Source organism: Telopea speciosissima, chromosome 5 (genome assembly GCF_018873765.1).
Source record: "Telopea speciosissima isolate NSW1024214 ecotype Mountain lineage chromosome 5, Tspe_v1, whole genome shotgun sequence".
Lineage (NCBI taxonomy): Eukaryota > Viridiplantae > Streptophyta > Magnoliopsida > Proteales > Proteaceae > Telopea > Telopea speciosissima.
Genome location: NC_057920.1, coordinates 51,626,667 through 51,639,990, shown reverse-complemented (window position 1 = coordinate 51,639,990; position 13,324 = coordinate 51,626,667).

Sequence of the window (13,324 nt, the reverse complement as noted above, 5' to 3'; positions counted from 1 at the left end):
GAGCCAAAAGAGGTAGGACATGAGGAGCATGATTGAGGATCATGGGAGATGTTCGTAGACGGGTCGAGTACCATAATAGGGAGCAAGGCTGGGTACACAATCACCAGTCTAGAAGGTTTTTGGATTCAATACGCACTTCGATTCACCTTCCAAGCCTCAAACAAGGAGGTAAAGTATGAGGCATTGCTTGTCAGACTACGAGTCGCAAGAGCTATCCTAATCACCCACCTATTCGTCCGAAGTGATTCACAACTCGTAGTAAACCAAGTAAATAGAGAGTATGAGGCAAAGGATGAGCGCATAGCAACCTACTTGACTCGAGCTCATGATTTAGTGGCCGAGTTTGAGAAGTTTGAGATGGTTTGAGTCTTGTGGATCGAGAATGCTATAGCAGATGCCATATCAAGGCTCGTAAATAATGAACTCCAGAACTTGGCCAGTGCGGTATACATCGAGGTACTTCATGAACCAACATACAAGGAAAAACAAGTCAACGAGATCGAGGAAGGACCAAGCTGGGTGGATCCCATTGTCAACTATCTATGGAATAATGTATTGCCCGAGGATAGGTTCGAAGCTAGAAAGGTGAAAATTCGGGCAGCCAAATACACATTGATTGATGGAGTGCTATACAAGAGAGCGGTCACGACATCGCTACTTAGGTGCCTAGGACCCGAGGGAGCTAGGTATGCCTTAGCAAAGGTGCATGAAGGAATATGCAGAAGCCACATGAGAGGGTAAAATCTAGCCTATAAAATCCTACATCAAGGATTTTATTGGCCTAAGATGTAAGAATAGGCCATAAACTATGTTAAGGCATGCGAGAAATGTCAGCTATTTACCTCGGTACCTCATCAGTCGGTGACACAATTGACTTCCATCCTTAGTCCTATGCCTTTCGCCATGTGGGGAATAGACATTCTGGGAGACTTCACACCAGCGTCTGGGAATAGAAAATACTTGGTGGTGGCGATTGACTATTTCACCAAGTGGGTCAAAGCTGAACCATTGGCGAAGATAATGGAGAAAGAGATGGAAAAATTAGTTCACGACAAAGTGATCTACTGGTTTGGGGTACCAAGAATTCTTGTCACGGATAATGGGACGCAATTCAACAATCCCATATTCAAGACCTTCTGTCAGACATACCACATTGACTTCCAACCCATCTCCATAGCTTACTCATAAGCCAATGGTCAGGTAGGGATAACAAATAGAACATTGCTCGAGGAAATCAAGAGGAGACTAGATGAAGCGAAGGGGAGATGGGTGGAAGAACTTCTCAGTGTCCTATGGGCATACCGAACAATAGTGAGGACACCTATGGGAGAGAGCCCATTCCGACTAGCATACGGAACAGAAGCTCTAGCACTGGTCGAGGTCCTCACCTTGTCACATAGAGTCTTATACTTTAATGAGTGAACATACGATGATGGCCTTTGGGAAAATTTGGATTTCTTGGACGAGGTTTGCAAGAAGGCATTACTCAGGAACGTGGCATACTAGCAGCGAACAGCCAAGTACTATAATCCAAGGGTCAGAGAGAGGCTATTCCATCAAGGAGACCTAGTTCTTAGAAGGGCTCGAGCATCACAGCCAATGATGGAAGGGAAACTATCGGCAAACTAGGAAAGGACCTACATAGTTTCCAAGCAGATATGACCAGGGACATATAGGTTGAAAACTCTGGGGGGCAAGAAGATAGATCAGCCTTGGAACTCTGAACATCTGAAAAAATTCTACCAGTAAAGGATCAGCCACATTTAGTTTAGTTTACTTATTGTCATGTTTCAAGAATTTTTTGAAGTTTTTTCAAGTTGAAGATTTTCAAGTAATAAAGGCTCTTAGTTGCACTTCTCCATTGTCGATCAAGTTCACACAAGCACCAAGGCATATCAGCCATGAGGCACTATGCCAACCAAGCCCTATCAGCCACGAGGCTCTATGCCAACCAAGGCCTTCGGCCACAAGGCTCTATGCCAAGTAAGGCCTTCGGCTACAAGGCTCTATGCCAACCAAGGCCTAGGGGCCACGAGGCTCTATGCCAACCAAGGCCTTTGGCCACGAGGCTCTATGCCAACCAAGGCCTATCGGCCATGAGGCTCTATGCCAACCACGGCCTTCGGCCATGAGGCTCTATGCCAACCAAGGCCTTTGGCCACAAGGCTCTATGCCAACCAAGGCCTATCGGCCACGAGGCTCTATGCCACCAAGGCCTTTGGCCACAAGACAACAGACAATAGTAAATCGTAATACGTACAAGAAAAGAAGTAAGACTCAAGAACAAAGATTCAAGGTAAAGATAGTACTGAGATTCTGAAAGCAACTACAAGTACATGAAAAAACAAAGTATCCTAGACATAAAAGAAAGAGATAACATCATGGCTCAAGAAGAGCAATAATGACAATGTCATGCTCGGGAGATAACACCCTCGAGGATGAAGGAGAAGGAACCCTGGAAAGTTGAGGGGGAACTGTGCTCGGGGATTGAACCACCTCAATACCCTCCTCCGGACAAGGGTCATCTGCTACTATCTCATCGGTATCCGCAGCGGCAGGAGGAACATAGCTCTGGAACTCGATAAAGTCGTAATCGGGAGTTCTCTGGAGGATAAAGCCCACGGCGTCGTTTATATCCATAGTATAAACCTCATCATTGTACGCGTAGAACATATCCTCACAAGCTCAAGATACTAGAAAGTTAGCCACAACTTGCTTATAGGCGTGGACAAGATCGACGTCATGCATCTGCCGTAGGGTACGAAGCTCATCCTAAAGGGCTCGGACCCTAGCAGATAAGTCTGTGGTCCCGGCCTCCAAGGTAGCCTTCTGGGAAGATAATACATGAATCTCCTCTGCCATCTTCCTCTCCTGGACGACATCCTCTTCACACGTGGCTTTTTGCTCTAAGACGTCCCTCTCCAAACCCCACAGGCACTGGGCATACTAAACATTCTGGAAGGCGTACTTCTCGAAGCGTAGCACCGCCTTGGCAGTACGATAATGGACCTGCAACCAAATTAAAGTCAGCAAACCCCCAACATATAAAAACTGGAAGAGAGAAAACAAAGAGGTGCAAACTCACAGAAGCCATATCTCCGTAGAGAGACTTCCTTAGCTCAGAATCGCTCATCCCTTGCTGGAGCTCAAGATCGAAAGGAAGCCGACCCTTGTCCATCCACTCTCGAGTGATCTCCTCGCTGGCCGTGACAGAATCCCCATCTTGGATTTCCCATGGAAGGACCAAGGGAGAAGGGGACGGTGGATCCTCACTAGCACCTACAAAAGAAACCACCCCCTTACCCTTGGGAGGGGGGGAACAGCAGCACCAGAAATAGCACGAGAAATAGTAGGAGGAGAAGTGACAACGGGAGCCGGTCGAGGAAGCTTGAACACAAGAGAGCCCTTTCTTGAGCATTGAGGACCAGGACCATCCTTCCTCTTGGCACCCACGACAAAGACAATGCTAGGCATAGATGTCGGAAGATCAGCCACGTTGGCATCCCTCGTCATAACTGGAATGGAGGAGGCATCCTTGTAGGGACGTGAGGCTTTAAGAATCGCCTTCATAGCCACCTTCCTCTTCGCGGTATTGGCCCGGAAGCAAGCAGGATCGGGTCAAAGATCCACTGACAACACAACATGAGAAGAAAACAAGTCAGCATCGAGATAAATAAACAAAAAAATAAGGTATAAAGGGCGAATAAAAGACCAGACCAAGAACTTACCAGGACTCAACTTCCAAAGGAATAGGAAGGCTTCCGACTCCAATTATCGAACATCAAACTTATTGCCTCTCAAGCAACAGCTGAGGGACTTGTTCTCAAAGTCATTCAAATCGGGGGGGGGGGGGGAGTTTGCACCCTGCAAGTCAATCTCCTTCCAATGGGTTCGAAATGAGCATTAAGGGATAGAAGAGAAGAAAAATCGGTCCCTCCAACGTTTAACTGAATTGGGCATCCCCTCGAAGAATTCAAAACTAGAAAGGAACCCTTAAGGGAATGGCAATCAAAATGGTACCACCCACCTCCTCCCCTCAATGTATAAAAATGTAAGAACAGGGGAACAGTAGTAGCATGACCGAGCCGAGCAAAGAACACAAAAACCCCAAGATAACCCTCCATGAATTGGGTAACTGCCAAGGGGTAAGATGCCAGTGGTCTAGTACCAATTCGGCAAACTTGAGAATAGGGAAGTGAAGACTATTAGCAAAAGAGATCTCGTACAAGCATATCTCATCGGCTCGGTGGGAAAAGGCTAGATCACTATCCCCAGGGATACAGAGAACTATGCCGAGAGAGCTGTGGTACCACTGACGTAAGGATGCCAAATCAGAAGAGGTCAAAGAACTATGATAATGTCCAATCCTAGTAGTCTCTATAGCAGGGATAGATACCCCTGAATCGTCTCCATCGGAGTGACCATCCGAGTCCGTGCTCTCGGCAGAATGGACAAGGCTAATGGCTCCCTCCCCCTCATCACTAAGTATAGGCCTAGGGGAAGGCAAGGGGGTAAGGGTGTCCACATCTGACTCGGACGAGGATGGGCCTAGTGTAGCCCCGTCGACATCAGATCTTCCACATATATCGTCAAAGTCAGAGCTACTCGACATAGCAATGGGAAGAGAAGACTCACTCAAATGAAGTTCTCTGACACCAAGATACCTCGATGACAAATCGAACTACACCTGTGAGAAAGAGCAAGTTCAAGTCAGTATTCAAAAAAAAAAAAAAAAGAAAAAGGAGAGAGAGAAAAGAAGAAGGTGATCGTCGAACATGAAGAGAAGGAGAGACGAGCCTAAGAACGAGGCTACAGAGCACGAAGACCCAAAGCACAAAGCCAACAGCCAAAGCCGCAAGTGACGAGGTTGCGGGTGACGAGGCCGAGGGCGGGCAATGAGCGCGGGCGAACAGCACGGGCGACGAGCGCGGGTGACCAGCCGAGGCTGAGTGCGGGTGACCAGCTGAGGCCGAACGCGGGCAACCAGCCGAGGACGACCAGGCAGGCAACGATCGCGGGCACCAGCTGAAGGCGACGAGAGCAACTAGAGCGAGGCCCCAGGCACCAAAAAAAAAAAGAAAAAAAGAAAATGCACTTGATCAATGAGGAAAAATAGCAAACACTTAGAGGGCAAGAGCAAACACACTTCGGGAAGAATGGTGAAAGGAGAGTTGAGTAAAAGCACTTGAGGAAGGATGGACAAAAGTGAAAATGGTAAGGCTTCAATGAAGGGAAAAAGTGAAGAGAAAAGGTAGAAAAAGAAAAAGAAAAGCAAAAAGGTAGTGGGGGAGATTTGAACCCCTCACCTCTCCCACGTACCAACTTCCTACAAGTAAAAATAGCCATCTATACAAAACTCCTCCCTAGAAGCTTTATTTGCAACAAGCCCCTCACAAGATTAAGACAACGCACATACTACTCTCTTAAGCACTCTGTTCCAAGAGAGTGGGGGGCAAGTGATAAACCAAAAATATACAGGCCAGTCCCAAGATGCCACGTGTCCTAACTCGAAGGGGAGGCTAGCTCAAGCCCGGCCGCGACAGAACCAGTTCGGTAACCCAAGAAGAATAGGACCCAAGAAGTCATCCCAAAGGCCAGGTCTACCATGCAAGCCACGGGGTCCAACCATGATGTCATTGGTAAGATCTACGTTATCCTATTACTAAAAGGTTGCAACTGGATGTATACCAAAGGGAGGACTATCCCAAAGAGGTATAAGTCTAACCAAACTCAACACGTGAAGAAGACGCTTAGGGAACCTCTTCCCTACTAGGACTCTACATCTCACGATGAATCATTCCAAGTACAACTCTACTACGTGATGATCTACCCTGCATAGCACATTCATCACCGATGAGGACTCTCCACACCGCCATACTCAACTATAAATACTCAGGTATTCCAACCCATAATTCATCTTGAATTCCAGTAATTCATCTGTTGCTAAGAGAGATCTAACTTAGGCATCGGAGAGTCCTAGGCCGGAACCACACCGGTTCTCCCTTGTCCCTGACGTCCTTTTGTAGGTTGCAGCACCCGAAGGACCTATCAGAGATTTCCTAACGCAATAGTTTTGATAGCTCCAATCGTCCCTGCTGAAGCTTCTGAACCCTCGTTGCTATGTATGACCCTCCCTCTTCCAAGGAGAATCGCCCGCTTGACCCGCCTACCACTGCAACTGTTGATTCTAATGGGAGTGGTTTTGTCGCATCCTTTGCAAGCATAGTCTCTAAAACTCTTTCATTTCAACCTGCTTCTATAGCTATCAATAGACCTACAATTCATCTTGGGACACAGTTTCGAGTTGATTTGGGAAAGATGATGGGTGATGAGAAAATATCTTCACTTATCTATTGTGATAATTATTTACACATATGTAATTACCAAACTCATTTTTTCATTTTACAATCTATTGAGTTTAGTTACCAAACAGTTTTTCATTTTTTTTTTATCAAAATGGATTTTAGTAATGATTTTTTTGTAAATAGGCCAAAATGAAAATGAAAAGTGATACCAAAGAACTTAAGGGTCTTTATGGTGTCGTTTTTCATTTTTTCTCGTGCATTTGGTTTCATTTTTTAGTTTTTATTTAAAATATATGAAAACACTAATGGTGTCAAAACAAAACCAAAATCGTTTACCGAAATCAAACCGAACCGTTTAAACCGAAACTGGCAGACCGTTTAAATAAATGGTTCAGTTATGGTTTTAGAAATGCCACCGTTTAGGTAAACGGTTTGATCCGGTTTAAACTGATTAATCCTACGGTTTCAGACCGTTTAATCCAATTACACCTGATTATAACTAGACCGTTTAAAAACCTAACAACTTTTTTTTTTGATAAACCAAACATCAAAGCCTAGCAACTACTAACCACTAACTCATTAACTCTAAGTAGTCACGTTTCTTCAATAAATGATTTCCCTTTTTCAAAAAACAGAAAACTAATAACTTCATAAGTAATAACTAATTAGTATTAGTAAATAGAAGGTAAACAGTTTTCTCTCAAAAAAGAAAAAGAAAAAATGGGTAAACACTAACCAGTAAAATCGTGCAGAGCCATTTAACCGAAACCCATGTATAACCATTTAAACGAAACCGTTTAAAAACCATATAACTGAAACCGTTTAAAAACCATATAACCGAAACCGTTTACTATACGGTCTAGGTTTTGGATATGCGACCGTTTAGTTAAACAGTCTGATTACGGTTTCTACCCTCAAGCAATTAAAACTGAACTGATCTGAACCGTTTAACCGAAATCGGACCCTTTAACACCCTTAGAAAACACCCATGGAAATCATAATAGATTCAAGAGTCTATTATGGATTATGGCCAAAAACATTTTCCTTCATTTTTTTTTCGGTCAAGTTTAATAAGCACGTGCTCATAAGACCCAAATATGAGGGGTAAAATAGATGTTTGCTTTTATTTTTATAAAGGCAAGACTCATCCTCCTTCTTCTTCCTGCAACAAGCCTTACCGATCTACTCGACAGAGTAGTTGTTCTTGAGTTCGCCACACTGCTGCATTAAGTTATCACTGAAATCCTCCATCCCATATTGCATCATCACATCCAGAAATCCACTGAGGACATCCGCTAACCCCACTTCTCTTTTCAAAACGAAATCAAACCATCATCATCCATTTCTATTACATTACCATCCACTACCAATCCTTCCTATTTTCACATCATTACCCTGTCTCAGTGTTATGTTCCGGTAATTGTGGTTAGTTATTATACGTAGTTGTTAAAAGTGAGATGTATTATAGGGAGAAATTCTAGGAGTGGAGAAGTGGATAGTTAGGATTATCTGTGTATTTATTGATGAATGAAGAATTAGAAAGGAACTGAAAAATTATTAATTTAATTCTTGAGTTTATCTTGAGAGAGGATTAGCGTTCTCCCAATTGTGCCAGGATGCCCGACTTTGTCTGTAAAGCCAACTATCTATTCTCTCCTATCTTTTCTCTTATTTTTCTATTTTCTCTTCACCAAGATTTGCTCACGTAACACTCACCTTACCCCATTCCCTTCACCCCCACCTTATCCGGCAGCCCACCCACTTACCTGCCACCACCACCCCACTGTTAATTCTTAAATGTTTTCACGATTGATGTCACCCATCTAACAAATTGTAGCTCCTCCCAGTTGATTCCTGGAGCACAGGTTGATGTTATATTTCAGGAGAGAATCCCCATCCCTTATGATTTAGAGTTGATTTGGGAAAGAAGATGGGTGATGGGAGAGTTTCTTCACCTACCACTGAAATATATATGGGCTTTGGGCCAATTTCTCTAAAAAAAAACTAATTTCAATGTTGAATTTCCATCACTTGGGTCCATTTGTTAAAAAATGTTATAAAAATTATTTACACATGTAGTTACCAAACTTATTTTTCATTCTACAATCTATTGTGTGTAGTAGTTACCAAAAATTTTTATTTTATGATCAAAATGGTTTTAAGTAATGAAAAATGAAAAATGATACCAAAAAGACCCTCGTCATGGTGAAGGAAATCTATTGACTATGGCTTTTCAATGGCAGGAGAACCTATTGGAATTTTTATCTTCTCAAGTGTGGTGCACTGCCCAGTACACCTTTAAAGTGTATCTGATGGTGATCAAGAACATGTTCTTGAATTTTTATCATCTCAAGTGCAGTGGCAACCATCGAATGCACTTTAAATGTACACTGAAAAGTGCATCGTACTTGCGAAGATGAAAATCCAAACGTATTGTGCCTTTGAAAATTGAACCACTCAGATGGTGGTTGTGCTTACACCCCATTTTCGGTCTATTTCGGTTAATAGAGAAATAGACCGAAATCTATTTCAATCAAGACTAATATGTTAATTAATGATCGGAAAAATAGTCAATGACTGAAAACAGTCGAAAAACGGTCAGTGATCGAAAACGGTCAGTTCGGTCAGAAACTATCATGATTAATGGCCAAAAAACCATGCATACTTCAAGGTCGTGCATTGCACATGCCATGTAATGGGTTCCTTTTTGAAATTTGAACAACAAAGTGGGAAGGTGGTGAAGGAGGTTATGTGCAATTATGTAACCACCTACAAGTGTTCAAATTTAAATTCAAATGTGAAGTGATGGAGATAGGAAGTTACTTAACCACCTAATGACTACAAGGGATTGCCAGCTACAACTTTATAAGTGATAATGGCGATGAAGAAGGGATTCTCAAATCAATCAAACAATTTGCAATTTATCTTTATCTTTTATCTTTTCTTTTTTAGGAGTAGTGTAATTGGAAATGGTTCTTGTTCTTTTCCTTAAAAGAACCTGTTGATGTTACTCTTCAACAGTATTATGTTCTTGGTCAAATTGAAGATTTCTACAGTCCTTCAATGGCAAGATGGAAGCATCTCAAAAGAGGCGTCATTGGGTGTTAATGGAGGGTTTGTAAACATTTTACCATATCTGAATCTGGAGAGTAAATTAATTTGATTTCTCCTTTTTCTTTTTTATGGCATTGCATTTGAAACGTCCTTGGACTACCAAAGCACCGGTAGAATTCACTTTTTGATTCAATTCATTTTGTGGCATCTTCAAATCATGCCGTCGATGTCGAATATAATGGCAACATTTTTGGCACGCCTGGTGGGACACCAGCCAGAATTGAATCTTATTGCCAAGAAAAATAACTGCCGATGAAAGGAATTCAATCCCAAATCAGGCACAGAAATGGTGCTCAATCAGGGGCAAATCTTGTTGTAAATGGGCACCAAAAAACCGTAACCTATCGTCAAGGGGCACGGTTTATTTACCAGCCGGCTGTTGGTGATTTTCATGACCGATAGACTAGTTACTGGCCAATAACCAGACCCCCCGAACGAGGGGCAATGCCGGTACTTCAACCAGGGGCAAACCCAGCAAATCTTGAGATAGAAAGCCACATTCTCACTTTTGTCAAGGGCGGCAGAAAACCGCCGTAGAGCTATTTTCTTTCGCAGGAGAGTCGGCTATAAAAAACAAAAAAAAAATTTAGATGCCGGTGGTGTACCGCACGTTGGATGTTTTGAGGGGCATGATCCATGTGTTTGAAGGGCAAGTGCGTGAATTACGTTTAATTCCAAAACCGTTTTGGGTCTACCATAAGTGACGGTTTTCACAGTCACGTTCTGCCCACCTTGTTCTTGAATATGCTTACCAGACATCAACGGTTTCAGAAGGGAGCAAGAGAGTTCTGGTGCGAATGAGTGGGCTCCACTAGCAACCGTTGTAACAACTTTCGTGACTGCAGAACTGCACCAACGGTTTTATCCATGCTGCAAACACGGTCCACATTGGATCCACACCGCAAGAGTCATGTCAAGGAAAGCTATCCAAAGATCACATTGCTCTTGAGAGAGACGACGCTTTGAAGGTATTTAATATAGAGGGGATGGAATCAATAGAAAGTTGAAGACATAGAATTCCTTACCTAAGCCGTCACAGCCTCACATGGTAGGTGCAAGTGGGCATTTTAAATCTTGATTTGTCTTTAGTTGCATGCTAAAGACATAGATGAAGACTATTAAATCCTTCTCGGATGGCCACCTCAAAGAGGACAAGTATAGTTTTAAGCTTGTCTCAAGCTTAGTTCTGATTTTTTGGAGACAGTACATAGAGACATTACTCAGAGCATGCGTGAGATCCTAGTTGATTGGCTCATGGAGCCTACTGAGGAGTATAAGTTATGTCCAGACACATACAAATTTGTCACTGCTAATTCCAAAATAAATCGGAAAACAGAATCGACCGAGTCCATTCCAATTTAAGCCCTAGAGCCAATTTCAAGTTGCAGCTGCCTATCCCGAACTAATTGCACGGCCTTGGCTTCCCTGACCGAATACGATTACATATCCACAATCCCATTGAACTAGCATAGTGACAGTATTCAACGGGATTGTGAGGGGTATTGTTTATACCTCATTTTTGATTTATTTCGATCAATAGAGAAATAGACCAAAATCTATTTAAGTCAAAACTAATATGTTAATTAGTGATCGAAAAACAGTCAGTGATTGAAAACAGTCGGAAAACGGTCAAGGACCGAAAATGGTCCATTCGGTCAGAAACGATCATGACCAAAAACCGTCAGAAAACAATCAATGGCCAAAAAATCATGCATACTTCAAGGTCGTGCATTGCATGTGCCATGTAATGGGTTCCTTTTTAAAATTTGAACAACAAAGTGGGAAGGTGGTGAAAGAGGTTATGTCTAGTTACGTAACCACCTACAAGTGTTCAAATTTAAATTCAAATGTGAAGTGATGGATATAGGAAATTACTTAACCACCTAATGACTACAAGGGATTGCCAGCTACAACTATATAAGTGATGATGACGATGAAGAAGGGATCCTCAAATCAATCAAACAATTTGCAATTTATCTTTATTTTTTATCTTTTCTTTTTTAGGAGTAGTGTAATTGTTAATGGTTTCTGTTCTTTTCCTTAAAAGAAACTGTTGAGGTTACTCTTCAACAGTACTATGTTCTTAGTCAAATTGAAGATCTCTACAGTCTTTCAATGGCAAGATGAGAGCATCTCAAAAGAGACGTCATTGGGCGTTAATGGAGGGTTTGTAAACATTTTACCATAGTTGTATCTGAAGAGTAAATTAATTTGACTTCTCCTTTTTCTTTTTTCTTGGCATTGCATTTGAAAAGTCTTTGGATTATCAAGGCACTAGTAGAACCCACTCTTTGATTCAATTCATTTTGTGACATCTTCAAATCATGCCGGCGATGCCAAATTTAGTGGCAACAGGCTGAAACCTTCTCGATGCCCCCACAAATATAGCTAAGTGTAGTAATTATACAAACCATTCTCATAACAATCAAAACGCAAAAAAAGAACAGAGATAGAAATTACAAAATCTCCATCGTTCAAAATTTAAACATAGATCTTCAATGCTTTTTTTTTTCTTGTATTGGCCATACCCGTGTAATCATGCGTTGATACTAAAAGATGGTTCGACCATGAATCAAATATTGGTATCGTATCAATGTGCCAATTAATATTATATCGATATCATCGGTACCCAATACTGATATGGATTGGGAGTATCAGCCAAAAAGTGACTGATTTCTAAATTTTGTCGCAAGTTACAGGAACCTTACTAGATAGGGAAATCGATTTCCTCTAGCTATGGCGGGAGCTGGAGGGTCCAACCCCCTTAAACGACAGTAAAAACAAGGGTGAGCTGGAGGGTCCAACCCCCTTAAATGACCAACCCCTATATTGGGATCAGGATCGTCTCCAAGGAGACCAGCGCCCAGGGTGTTGCCAGGGGGCATCCAGTGGCTGAGCTGTGCCGCACACATCTCGGTGCACACCTAGGGATGTGTGCAGCATAACCCAATGGCTGACAGCACCCTGGGCTTGTTGGGTTCCCTGGAGACGAGCTAAATTCCCTATATTGGAGGTGGTTTCCAAGCGCGGGACCCTCCAGCTTCTGCTACGGTTTAAGGAGAGCCAGATCCACTAGATAGAGTGTAAACTTTTAATTTTCGTCCTTCTCAAATATACAAAACAAAAACGTTGACCTATGTTCTGATGAGATCAAAGGCAAAATGGTCAAGTAACCAATCACGGGATGACAATAATTTGTTTGATGTGTTTTTTTTTTTTTTTTGTTTGGTAGAGTTTGATGTGTTAGTATTGTCGTGCTTTATCACATGTATTGTCCTTGGGAAAGGACGTACATAATGCCAACGTGTAGTTTTCTATTTTTATGCATGTCCTTTCATATCTCACCAATTGGTCCTAATCATGGTTTTGGTGCAAGGTATCCAATCGGGTATCAGTTACTTTCAAAATCGATACGATATCAATCGATAGTATCGATAAGGATCAGCCATTTCGGACAAGCTTATCCCTAATTTTCTTTAAATAAATAGAACTTTTGATTATTTTATCCCTTGTCCATACCGTTGCACTGATACGGTATTGACCAGGTATCGGTATCAGCCACCTTCAAAACCATGCAGTATCGACCGTATTGGGTGATCTGATACCGTAACCTAAAAGCATGGTCTTAATCCTTTCTCATCAATAAATGTCTACCCTTATTTGATGATTTGAAACCCTCCCTTGACCTTTTCTCATAATAAACATCTACCCTTATTTGACTATTAGTCATCCTCCCTGTCTATTGATGTAAAACTGATCTCAACCGTAGTATGAAACCCTCTCTCATTGTCATTATACGTCGGTGCCTCCAGTGGCAAACTTTTCAGTATCAACCAAATTACTATGTGGTGGGTATTGTTTGCAGAATGGAATGGGTGTGCACACAGCTATGTGGTGAGTAGTAG